This window comes from Entelurus aequoreus, linkage group LG01 (genome assembly GCF_033978785.1).
Source record: "Entelurus aequoreus isolate RoL-2023_Sb linkage group LG01, RoL_Eaeq_v1.1, whole genome shotgun sequence".
Lineage (NCBI taxonomy): Eukaryota > Metazoa > Chordata > Actinopteri > Syngnathiformes > Syngnathidae > Entelurus > Entelurus aequoreus.
Genome location: NC_084731.1, coordinates 20,636,622 through 20,648,942, shown reverse-complemented (window position 1 = coordinate 20,648,942; position 12,321 = coordinate 20,636,622). Strand labels below are relative to the sequence as shown.

Here is a 12,321-nt window from a genome sequence, read left to right as displayed (position 1 = left end):
ACAAGACTAATTGGGAACAGGTGGGTGCCGTGATTGGGTATAAAAGCAGCTGCCGTGAAATGCTCAGTCATTCACAAACAAGGATGGGGCGAAGGTCACCACTTTGTCAACAAATGCGTGAGCAAATTGTCGAACAGTTTAAGAACAACATTTCTCAACGAGCTATTGCAAGGAATTTAGGGATTTCACCATCTACGGTCCGTAATATCATCAAAAGGTTCAGAGAATCTGGAGAAATCACTGCACGTAAGCGATGATATTACGGACCGTCGATCCCTCAGGCGGTACTGCATCAAAAAGCGACATCAGTGTGTAAAGGATATCACCACATGGGCTCAGGAACACTTCAAAAAACGACTGTCAGTAACTACAGTTTGTCGCTACATCTCTAAGTGCAAGTTAGAACTCTACTATGAAAAGCGAAAGCCATTTATCAACAACACCCAGAAACGCCGACGGCTTCACTGGGCCCGAGCTCATCTAAGATGGACTGATGCAAAGTGGAAAAGTGTTCTGTGGTCTGACGAGTCCACATTTCAAATTGTTTTTGGAAACTGTGGACGTCGTGTCCTCCGGCCAAAGAGAAAAAGAACCATCCGGATTGTTATAGACGCAAAGTTCAAAAGCCAGCATCTGTGATGGTCTGGGGGTGCATTAGTGCCCAAGGCATGAGTAACTTACACATCTGTGAAGGCGCCATTAATGCTGAAATGTACATACAGGTTTTGGAGCAACATATGTTGCCATACAAGCAACGTTATCATGGACGCCCCTGCTTATTTCAGCAAGACAATGCCAAGCCACGTGTTACATCAATGTGGCTTCATAGTAAAAGAGTGCGGGTACTAGACTGGCCTGCCTGTAGTCCAGACCTGTCTCCATTGAAAATGTGTGCCGCATTATGAAGCCTAAAATACCACAACGGAGACCCCCGGACTGTTGAACAACTTAAGCTGTACATCAAGCAAGAATGGGAAAGAATTCCACCTGAGAAGCTTCAAAAATGTGTCTCCTCAGTTCCCAAACGTTTACTGAGTGTTGTTAAAAGGAAAGGCCATGTAACACAGTAGTGAACATGCCCTTTCCCAACTACTTTGGCACGTGTTGCAGCCATGAAATTCTAAGTTCATTATTATTTGAAAAAAAAAAAAAAAGTTTATGAGTTTGAACATCAAATATGTTGTCTTTGTAGTGCATTCAGTTGAATATGGGTTGAAAAGGATTTGCAAATCATTGTATTCCGTTTATATTTACATCTAACACAATTTCCCAACTCATATGGAAACGGGGTTTGTATATATATATATATATATATATATATATATATATATATATATATATATATATATATATATATATATATATAAATGTATATATATATATATATATATATATATATATATATATATATATATATATATATATATATATATATATATATATATATATATATATATATATATATATATATATATATATATATATATATATATATATATATATATATATATATATATATATATATATCTGCGGCTTATAGTGGTGCGGGTAATATATGTAAAAATATTTTTCTCCTGTAAAATTTAGTGGGTGCGGCTTATAGTCCGGAAAATATGCTACGTTGCATGCATACTTGCAGCATGTAAAATAAACGTCTTTTAGAGGTTTTTTCAAAGGCTTTATAGGAGAAATGCATCAACGCCCATTACCTGTATTGTTAGCTGCCTCTTGCTAGCAGTTTTTTCACGATTTAGAATGCACATAAAAGAGAAAGACAAGCAGTATGTTTTCTTGTTTCACATAAGGATGGTGAATGTTGAGCACAATTCATAATAAAGTGCAGTTTCCCTTTCAAAGAGCGAGACTGCAACATATTCACACCAATTTTGTGTCACACAATGCAACCAGAAATCACACACCGGGGCGCCATCCCTTGTTTTGTTTTTTCTGTGTAGAAACGCGCCGTGCTAAATAGGCCGAATGGATGTAGCACCTTTCTAACTTGAATTCACTTGAGTCTGGTTTTTTTTATGCAGCGCCGCCTTACACAGAAATGCATAATTGGCTAGGTTACCATGGAAGGAGAAGCAACAGCTAAGCTGGACACAGCAGGGGCAGCCACTTTACTACACGGGTGGTAATTCAATGTATGACATTTTCAGACTTGCCACGTTTTTGATGTCCACTCATAAAATGGAACACCCTCGCACTTGGGGGGAAAAAAAATGTGCCGGCATTGTTCTGGACAAAGCAGAAAAATGAAATAACGGATTACTAACGAAACCCAGCTCAGAGCTCCACAGGGGAGTGGACGCTACACTGCAAAAAGTCAGTGTTCAAAAACAAGAATAAAAAATACAAAAATTAGGTGTATTTTATTTGAACTAAGCCAAATTATCTGCCAATAGAACAAGAAAAATTGGCTTGTCAAGACTTTCCAAAACAAGTAAAATTAGCTAACATCAATGAACTCAAAAATACCTTAAAATAAGTATATTCTCACTAATAACAACTATACTACTATATGAGTTCGTATTTTCTATTGTTTCATTGAAAATAAAACAGCAAAGTCCATTTGGCTGTCATCTGTTTTAATTATGAGACACAATTGTGTGAAAGTCATGATTTTTTTTTTTTCGTGCTTGAAATAAGAAATTATTACTTTAAAAAAGTAGTTTTATAGTTGATGACACAGCTTTGCAACAGTTGATATTCTAGTTTCAAGCATGTTTTACTCAATATAGGTCATCAAATCTCAGCAACAAGCTGTAATATCTTACTGAGATCATTTAAGACCAAAACCCTTAAAACAAGTAAAACACTCTAACATAAAATCTGCTTAGTGAGAAGAATTATCTTATCAGACAGAAAATAAGCAAATATCACCCTTATTTGAGATATTTAATCTTACTTTAGATTTCAGTTTTTGCAGTGTAAATATATGTTAAAGTTTTCCCTTAGCCGTGATTTATTTACCTGGTTTGTTTTGATTCAAATATCTTGTGTAGTATTCACAGGGAATATGAGGCATAGGCGCCGATTGGGATTGATGGCAAATTTCAATCTTTAAAATAATTTTTGAAAAATGAATGTTGTCGTTAATTTTTGTGGGGAGTTTGGTCCATTTTATATAATAAAAAAATCACAAATCACAAAGTCTATAATCAACAAAGCCGAACCGTGATTTCATTGTGCCCGATAATGAACTAATGACACAGTATTTTTGACTTTGAACAAACTGCCCTTCATTCGCTTGTGTGCATACTACCACTCAGTGGCCTACACTGCAAAAAGTCAGTGTTCAAAAACAAGAAAAAAATATACAAAAATGAGGGGTATTTTATTTGAACTAAGCAAAATTATCTGCCAATAGAACAAGAAAATTCGGCTTGTCAAGACTTTCCAAAACAAGTAAAATTAGCTAACCTCAATGAACCCAAAAATACCTTAAAATAAGTATATACTCACTAATAACAAGTGCACTTTTCATGGTAGAAAAAAAGAGACCTTTTTGCTCAATATGTTGAAAAATGGTCTTAAATTAAGTAAATGCTAGTGCCATTATCTTGACATAATGATATGCGCTCGGCATTACATTTCTTGAAACCAGCAAACTTATACTAAAAACTAATTTATTGTTCTTAATGGAAAGGCAACCGCTTGTTACTCTCGGGGTCTCCTAGCCGCTCAGGCAAATCATATTGTCTAAAAATGCATTTTTCCATCGATAACATGACATCATCGCGCCAAGTCCGTGCTCTTTCAGTCAATTAGTGCGCATTTATACAGCCACATAAATGTTTGAATATTAACTGTCAGTTTACTGTACTGTGCCAACTGTACTACTATATGAGTACATCTTTTCTATTGTTTCATTGGAAATAAAACAGCAAAGTCCATTTGGCAGTCATCTGTTTGAATTAAAGACACAATTGTGTCAAAGTCCTGATTTTTTTTTCATGCTTGAAATAAGACATGATTACTTTAAAAAAGTAGTTTTATACTTGTGAGTGTTGATGACACAGCTTTGCAACACTTGATATTCTAGTTTCAAGCATGTTTTACTCAATATAGGTCATCAAATCTTAGCAACAAGCTGTAATATCTTACTGAGATCATTTAGGACCAAAACCCTTAAATTAAGTAAAACACTCTAACATAAAATCTGCTTAGTGAGAAGAATTATCTTATCAGACAGAAAATAAGCAAATATCACCCTTATTTGAGATATTTAATCTTACTTAGATTTCAGTTTTTGCAGTGTAAATATATGTTAATGTTTTCCCTTAGCCGTGATTTATTTACCTGGTTTGTTTTGATTCAAATATCTTGTGTAGTATTCACAGGGAATATGAGGCATAGGCGCCGATTGGGATTGATGGCAAATTTCAATCTTTAAAATAATTTTTGAAAAATGAATGTTGTCGTTAATTTTTGTGGGGAGTTTGGTCCATTTTATATCATAAAAAAATCACAAATCACAAAGTCTATAATCAACAAAGCCGAACCGTGATTTCATTGTGCCCGATAATGAACTAATGACACAGTATTTTTGACTTTGAACACACTGCCCTTCATTCGCTTGTGTGCATACTACCACTCAGTGGCCTACACTGCAAAAAGTCAGTGTTCAAAAACAAGAAAAAAATATACAAAAATGAGGGGTATTTTATTTGAACTAAGCAAAACTATCTGCCAATAGAACAAGAAAATTCGGCTTGTCAAGACTTTCCAAAACAAGTAAAATTAGCTAACCTCAATGAACCCAAAAATACCTTAAAATAAGTATATTCTCACTAATAACAAGTGCACTTTTCATGGTAGAAAAAAAAGAGACCTTTTTGCTCAATATGTTGAAAAATGGTCTTAAATTAAGTAAATGCTAGTGCCATTATCTTGACATAATGATATGCGCTCGGCATTACATTTCTTGAAACCAGCAAACGTATACTAAAAACTAATTTATTGTTCTTAATGGAAAGGCAACCGCTTGTTACTCTCGGGGTCTCCTAGCCGCTCAGGCAAATCATATTGTCTAAAAATGCATTTTTCCATCGATAACATGACATCATCGCGCCAAGTCCGTGCTCTTTCAGTCAATTAGTGCGCATATATACAGCCACATAAATGTTTGAATATTAACTGTCAGTTTACTGTACTGTGCCAACTGTACTACTATATGAGTACATATTTTCTATTGTTTCATTGGAAATAAAACAGCAAAGTCCATTTGGCTGTCATCTGTTTGAATTAAAGACACAATTGTGTCAAAGTCCTGATTTTTTTTTCATGCTTGAAATAAGAAATGATTACTTTAAAAAAAGTAGTTTTATACTTGTGAGTGTTGATGACACAGCTTTGCAACACTTGATATTCTAGTTTCAAGCATGTTTTACTCAATATAGGTCATAAAATCTTAGCAACACGCTGTAATATCTTACTGAGATCATTTAGGACCAAAACCCTTAAATTAAGTAAAACACTCTAACATAAAATCTGCTTAGTGAGAAGAATTATCTTATCAGACAGAAAATAAGCAAATATCACCCTTATTTGAGATATCTAATCTTACTTAGATTTCAGTTTTTGCAGTGTGAGGGGTCAGAAATAAATAGCTAAACAATGGTATGGTACCTCCAGTGCATGCCCGTTGAGGTACTGTGACGCCGTCCTCATATGTGCGGGAACATTTGCAGAGCAGCGCAGTGAAAAAGCAGCGTGAGGCCTCGCTCCTGGTTAATGGGCTTTAGCTGTCCAAAACTGACCATCTGTTGGGTAATTTCAAAGTGCTAATCAAGTACTTTTCACCTCAGTGGGGATGAGAAAGGCCAGCAAGATCAAATTATTCCAACTTCTAATACATTTCCGAGTTTGGCCAAACGACAGCTAGCAATTACAGCATTCTCTAACTTTTGACCCCCTGAGACGTGGCACCCTATCCCGTGTGCAATCTGCCCCCCCTCCCCCGGTGGCTTCATTTTACACACGGGGTCAGCCAATTGGTGGTCACCACTCTGGCATGACCCTCGGTTCTGTGTGAGCGCACTATCTTGCCAGGCTTTGCATACACACAAAGTAGTGTTGTTGCTTGTCAAACAACGTGACGGGGGAATTTGCACAGTGGTTTCGCTCCTGGTGCCCTTCACTCACCTGTGATAGCGCCGTCGCATGTTTCACAGCGACCGCAACGTGACTATTTCAGCATCCAGATGACACGGATTCATGTCCGCAGGTAATACATGACGGAAAAGAATAGTCACGGTGGTGGTTTGGGTTCATTTGTTTTGGAAATGCTTACCGCGTTACTTTAAGGAAAAACACATACAAACATATACAAAACACAAAACCAGTGAAGTTGGCACGTTGTGTAAATCGTAAATAAAAACAGAATACAATGATTTGCAAATCGTTTTGAACTTATATTTCTCACGACGGGGTTTTCGCTTACCGCGGGGTCGTTCTCTCAGGAAGGCCAACGGACGACTCCGGACAGGACTTGCAGGTAGGAACATGATTTAATTTTAAGAAACACTCAACGAGGTACAAAACAGAAAAAAAAACCTGAAGGCTAGCGTGCCTATCGCACGTGGAAGCTAAGGCAAAAACTTAGGACATGAAACTATAGCGGTGGTTCTTAACCTGGGTTCGATCGAACCCTAGGGGTTCGGTGAGTCGGCCTCAGCCACGGAGGTAAAGACACATCCGACTTATCATGTAAATAAAAATTCTCCCTATCGGCGTATCATGGATACACCCAAACGATGTTCCCTTTAATTTTCCATCTGATTTGCAGGTTGTCTGATTGATCGATTTAAACTTTTACTAGTAGATTGCAAAATACACAGTACAGTACGTATTCCGTACAATTGACCACTAAATGATAACACCCGAATAAGTTTTTCAACTTGTTGAAGTTAATCAATTCATGGTAATGTGTGTAAGGTGTGTAATTTGTTGTGAGTTCATGCACTGTGTTGGTTTTGTTCTTTGAACAGGGTGATGTTCATGCACGGTTCATTTTGTGCACCAGTAAAAAAACATATGACTTTTTCTTGAATTTGAAAAAAAAATTTAAAAAAATGTTTTTTTCACTAAAGAAGGGTTCGGTGAATGCGCATATGAAACTGGTGGGGTTCGGTACCTCCAACAAGGTTAAGAACCACTGAACTATAGACATAAACCTCACGGAACTGTGGCATGAAACAAACACGAAACTGTGGCATGAAACAACTAGCATTAACTATGGCATAGAACAAACACGAAACTGTGGCATGAAACAACTAGCATTAACTATGGCATAGAACAAACACGAAACTGTGGCATGAAACAACTAGCATTAACTATGGCATAGAACAAACACGAAACTGTGGCATGAAACCAATACGAAACTGTGGCATGAAACAACTAAGACTTACGTAGTCCAGGCATGAGGCAAACAACTAATGACGCCAGGGCGACTGACTGGCAAAGGCAGGCTTAAATAGTCCTCTGATTAGCAGCAAGTGCGCGTCCCGAACACCAGAAGCAGGTGAAAATCATAAGTAGCCATGGTAACTAAAACAAACTCAGGTGTCAAACAGGAACTAAAAGAGTCCAAAACTAACAGAACATAACAAAAACATGATCCGGACCAGGGATCATGACAATATTCAATTGAATAGATTGCAAAGACAAGATATTTAATGTTCGAACTGAGAAACTTAATTTGTTCATTAACTTACTAGAATTTAATGGCAGCAACACATTGCAAAAAAGTTGTCACAGGGGCATTTTTACCACTGTGTTACATGGCCTTTCCTTTTAACAACACCCAGTAAACGTTTGGGAACTGAGGAGACACATTTTTGAAGCTTTTCAGGTGGACTTTTTCCCCATTCTTGCTTGATGTACAGCTTAAGTTGTTCAACAGTCCGGGGGTCTCCGTTGTGGTATTTTAGGCTTCATAATGCGCCACACATTTTCAAAGGGAGACAGGTCTGGACTACAGGCAGGCCAGTCTAGTACCCGCACTCTTTTACTATGAAGCCACGCTGCTGTAACCACGTGGCTTGGCATTGTCTTGCTGAAATAAGCAGGGGCGTCCATGATAAGGTTGCTTGGATGGCAACATATGTTGCTCCAAAAACCTGTATGTACCTTTCAGCAGGGGGTAGCGGGGGGTGTATATGGTAGCGTCCTGGAAGAGTTAGTGCTGCAAGGGGTTCTGGGTATTTGTTCTGTTGTGTTTATGTTGTGTTACGGTGCGGATGTTCTCCGGAAATGTGTTTGTCATTCTTGTTTGGTGTGGGTTCACAGTGTGGCGCATATTTGTAACAGTGTTAAAGCTGTTTATACGGTCACCCTCAGTGTGACCTGTATGGCTGTTGACCAAGTATGCTTGCATTCACTTGTGTGGGTGGAAAGCCGTAGATATTATGTGACTGGGCCGGCACGCAAAGGCAGTGCCTTTAAGGTTTATTGGCGCTCTGTACTTCTCCCTACGTCCGTGTACACAGCGGCGTTTTAAAAAAATCATAAATTTTTCTTTTTGTAACCGATACCGATCACTTTGAAACCGATACCGATAATTTCCGATATTAAATTTTAAAGCATTTGCCGGTATTATCGGACATTTCTACAAATAACTAAATAAAAGAACTCAAATGTGAGCAAAACCCAACAGAGTTAAGCTTTTAACAAAGGCAGCAATCATAAATGAGTCTTTCAGCACATTCACAATGTTGGCATCTATAGTTATGTTTTGATAAAGACGGGGAAAAACAAGCTACATGTAAACGGCGCTTGCAACAGCAACAAACATGGCTGTAGACGCAAAGTTAAATCATGAAACGCAACCTTACCCGAGCAAAAATATTATCGGACATCCCTATTAAAAACGCTTAATTTAGGCCCAAACATTGTCGGATATGCTTTAAAAAAAAAAAAAAAAAAGTTTTAAAACATCGGCAATTTGGTGAAACGGCAATATTTGAAGCGCAATGTGCAACGTGCATAATATCCCTTTGTGCTGTATGCTACTAAATGAATATGTTCTGCATCTCCTGTGGCGATGGCCGTCCACACCGTCGCCATCTGCCATGTTAATCAACATTATCGAGCCCAAGAGAGTTGGAAAATCATTTACAATTACTGCCAACCATGTCAGCATTATGCCTCGCTTTAATATAAGATTTAGAATGTATGAGTGTAATTGTTGTCCTATTGTTATGTGCGCACCAGGGCGTATTTGCACATGTACGCTTGGCTAAGACATTTTGCATTTCCACCTGCACGGGAAGGTTCTAAACCATATGAGGTGGCTGCGAACCTCCTTTGCCGAAGATTAATTGCCCTAATTGCGTTAGCACTCCACAGTGGCTTTGGCAGAGAGGGAACTGGTGTCACCAGCTGGGTAATCCATCTTCATAGCAGCAGCCTCGCCTTTTTTTTTTTTTTTTTTGCTGCAGGAGAGCAAAGGGAGGGAGGGGATGTCTTATCTACCCCAGACAACCCTACAGGGACGCGGTTTAGATGACATCAGCTGGAATAAAGCAGCTGAGAGTGCAGAGCATAGTGGGGTTTGTAATTGGGCCATGTCAGCCACCAAGAGTTAAAAAAAAAAAAAAATTGCCATTTCAATATGGAAGAAGCAGAAGGGTTTGCTTTGGTTAGACCCGTCGCACCAAAACCACTCAATCAACCGCCTCTGATCACGAGCGTGTGCTGACATCCTAATGGTGGCACCGTCTTTTTAAAGGTGTGTCGTTATCGGCGCTGGCAGTCATGCAAATATTTGCTGTGGATCAGTCAGTCCTTTGAAGGAGCTGTTTACCTCTGGAGGAAGGTGTTTTGTTCGGGTTTGCATGTGGTAACAGTCCAGATTAAAGGCCTACTGAAACCCACTACTACCGACCACGCAGTCTGATAGTTTATATATCAATGATGAAATCTTAACATTGCAACACATGCCAATACGGCCGGGTTAACTTAAAAAGTGCAATTTTAAATTTCCCGCGAAACTTCCGGTTGAAAACGTCTAGATATGATGACGTATGCGCGTGACGTCAATGGTTGAAACGGAAGTATTCGGACACATTGTATCCAATACAAAAAGCTCTGTTTTCATCGCAAAATTCCACAGTATTCTGGACATCTGTGTCGGTGAATCTTTTGCAATTTGTTTAATGAACAATGGAGACTGCAAAGAAGAAAGCTGTAGGTGGGATCGGTGTATTAGCGGCTGGCTGCGGCAACACAACCAGGAGGACTTTGACTTGGATAGCAGATGCGCTATCCGACGCTAGCCGCCGACCCCATCGATGATCGGGTGAAGTCGTTCGTCGCTCCGTCGATCGCTGGAACGCAGGTGAGCACGGGTGTTGATGAGCAGATGAGGGCTGGCTGGCGTAGGTGGATAGCTAATGTTTTTAGCATAGCTCTGTGAGGTCCCGTAGCTAAGTTAGCTTCAATGGCGTCGTTAGCAACATCATTGTTAAGCTTCGCCAGGCTGGAAAGCATTAACCGTGTAGTTACATGTCCATGGTTTTATAGTATTGTTGATCTTCTGTCTATCCTTCCAGTCAGGGGTTTATTTCTTTTGTTTCTATCTGCAGTTAAGCCCGATGCTATCACGTTAGCTCCGTAGCTAAAGTACTTCGCCGATGTATTGTCGTGGATATAAAAGTCACTGTGAATGTCCATTTCGCGTTCTCGACTCTCATTTTCAAGAGGATATAGTATCCGAGGTGGTTTAAAAGACAAATCCGCGATCCACAATAGAAAAATGAGAAAGTGTGGAATCCAATGAGCCCTTGTAGCTAAGTTACGGTCAGAGCGAAAAAAGATACGCCCTGCACTGCACTCTAGTCCTTCACTCTCACATTCCTCATCCACGAATCTTTCATCCTGGCTCAACTTAATGGGGTAATCGTCGCTTTCTCGGTCCGAATCGCTCTCGCTGCTGGTGTAAACAATGGGGAAATGTGAGGAGCCTTTCAACCTGTGACGTCACGCTACTTCCGGTACAGGCAAGGCTTTTTTTTATCAGCGACCAAAAGTTGTGAACTTTATCGTCGATGTTTTCTACTAAATCCTTTCAGCAAAAATATGGCAATATTGCGAAATGATCAAGTATGACACATAGAATGGATCTGCTATCCCCGTTTAAATAAAACAATTTCATTTCAGTAGTCAGGTCGGGTTAATACCGCCACGGGTAAGATGTACCCCCGTGCTACCTGCCACATTCGGGCAGATGGGGCTCTTAAGCCTTGGATGGCAACCTGTCTAGGAGAAGGTCACTCTGAACTAAAACCGGGACTGCGAGGAGTTGCGCCCCACAGTTCGCTATTAGCATAGTAAAGCCAACCATGGAGTACAAAGTCATCCCAAATCCTATACTTCCAGCGGCGGGAGTCCGCAGGAACATCGCAGCGGACGGTGGTGCTGGTCCTCCTCCTGGAGGACACCATGACGACAGGACCTCAAACCCTGGGATTGTCCCAGGGAGGGTCCTGTCGGAACACAGCACCCCGTCCAATGCACTCATGCGCTGTCGGAGACCATTTGTTATGGGAACCTTCAACGCATGCACAGCGAGAGAAGAAGCGAGATTGATAGAGCTTGCACACTGTGCAGAGGAACGGGGAGTGGAGATCCTGGGGGTCCAAGAACACAGGAGAGTGCACACTGATGACCCCATCCTGTACTGCAGAGTGGAGAGATGCACGTTCATTTCTGCATCTGCGTGGAGGAACGAGGCCCAGGCCGCAACAGGCGGTGTAGGGTTAATGCTGGGCCCACGGGCACGTAAGGCTCTCCGTCGGGTTTACCACCACACCGACAGGATTCTGAGCGCAGAGTTCTCTCGGGCAACCCAGTAACAACAGTCATAGTCGTGTACTCACCCACCAACGTGGCACCATCTGACGTAGTGGAGAAGTTCTTTGAGGACCTTGTAAGAGCGGTCCGTGGCGTCCCAGCGCACAACTTCCTGGCAATCCTTGGGGACTTCAATGCAAGGCTTGGACCAGAGGACGCACCCTTCCCTTACCACGACTCTACCAACCGCAACGGCACCTACCTCACTGCCTTCCTCATGAAACACGAGCTACTGGCGGCGAATACCATCTTCCGGAAGAGAACAAGAAAGAGGTGGACCTTCCGAGACCGAGCCTCAGGAACACTACGGCAGCTAGATTACATCCTAGTGAGGAAGAAATGGAGGAACTCCATCCTGAATGCTGAGCCATACAGCACTTTTAGTTCTGTGGGCTCAGACCACCGTGTGGTCTCAATGAGAGTTTGCCTGAGCCTCAGGGTCCCCAAACCAAGTCCCAAGAT

The 12,321-nt window shown here is 40.5% G+C and overlaps 1 protein-coding gene across 3 annotated transcripts in view; it reads left to right on the top strand.

Annotated features, from left to right (window-relative positions):
- Positions 1-12,321, top strand: part of LOC133649041 (contactin-4-like) — a 427,627-nt gene that overhangs the window by 317,803 nt on the left and 97,503 nt on the right. The gene's annotated exons all lie outside the window — the stretch shown is intronic.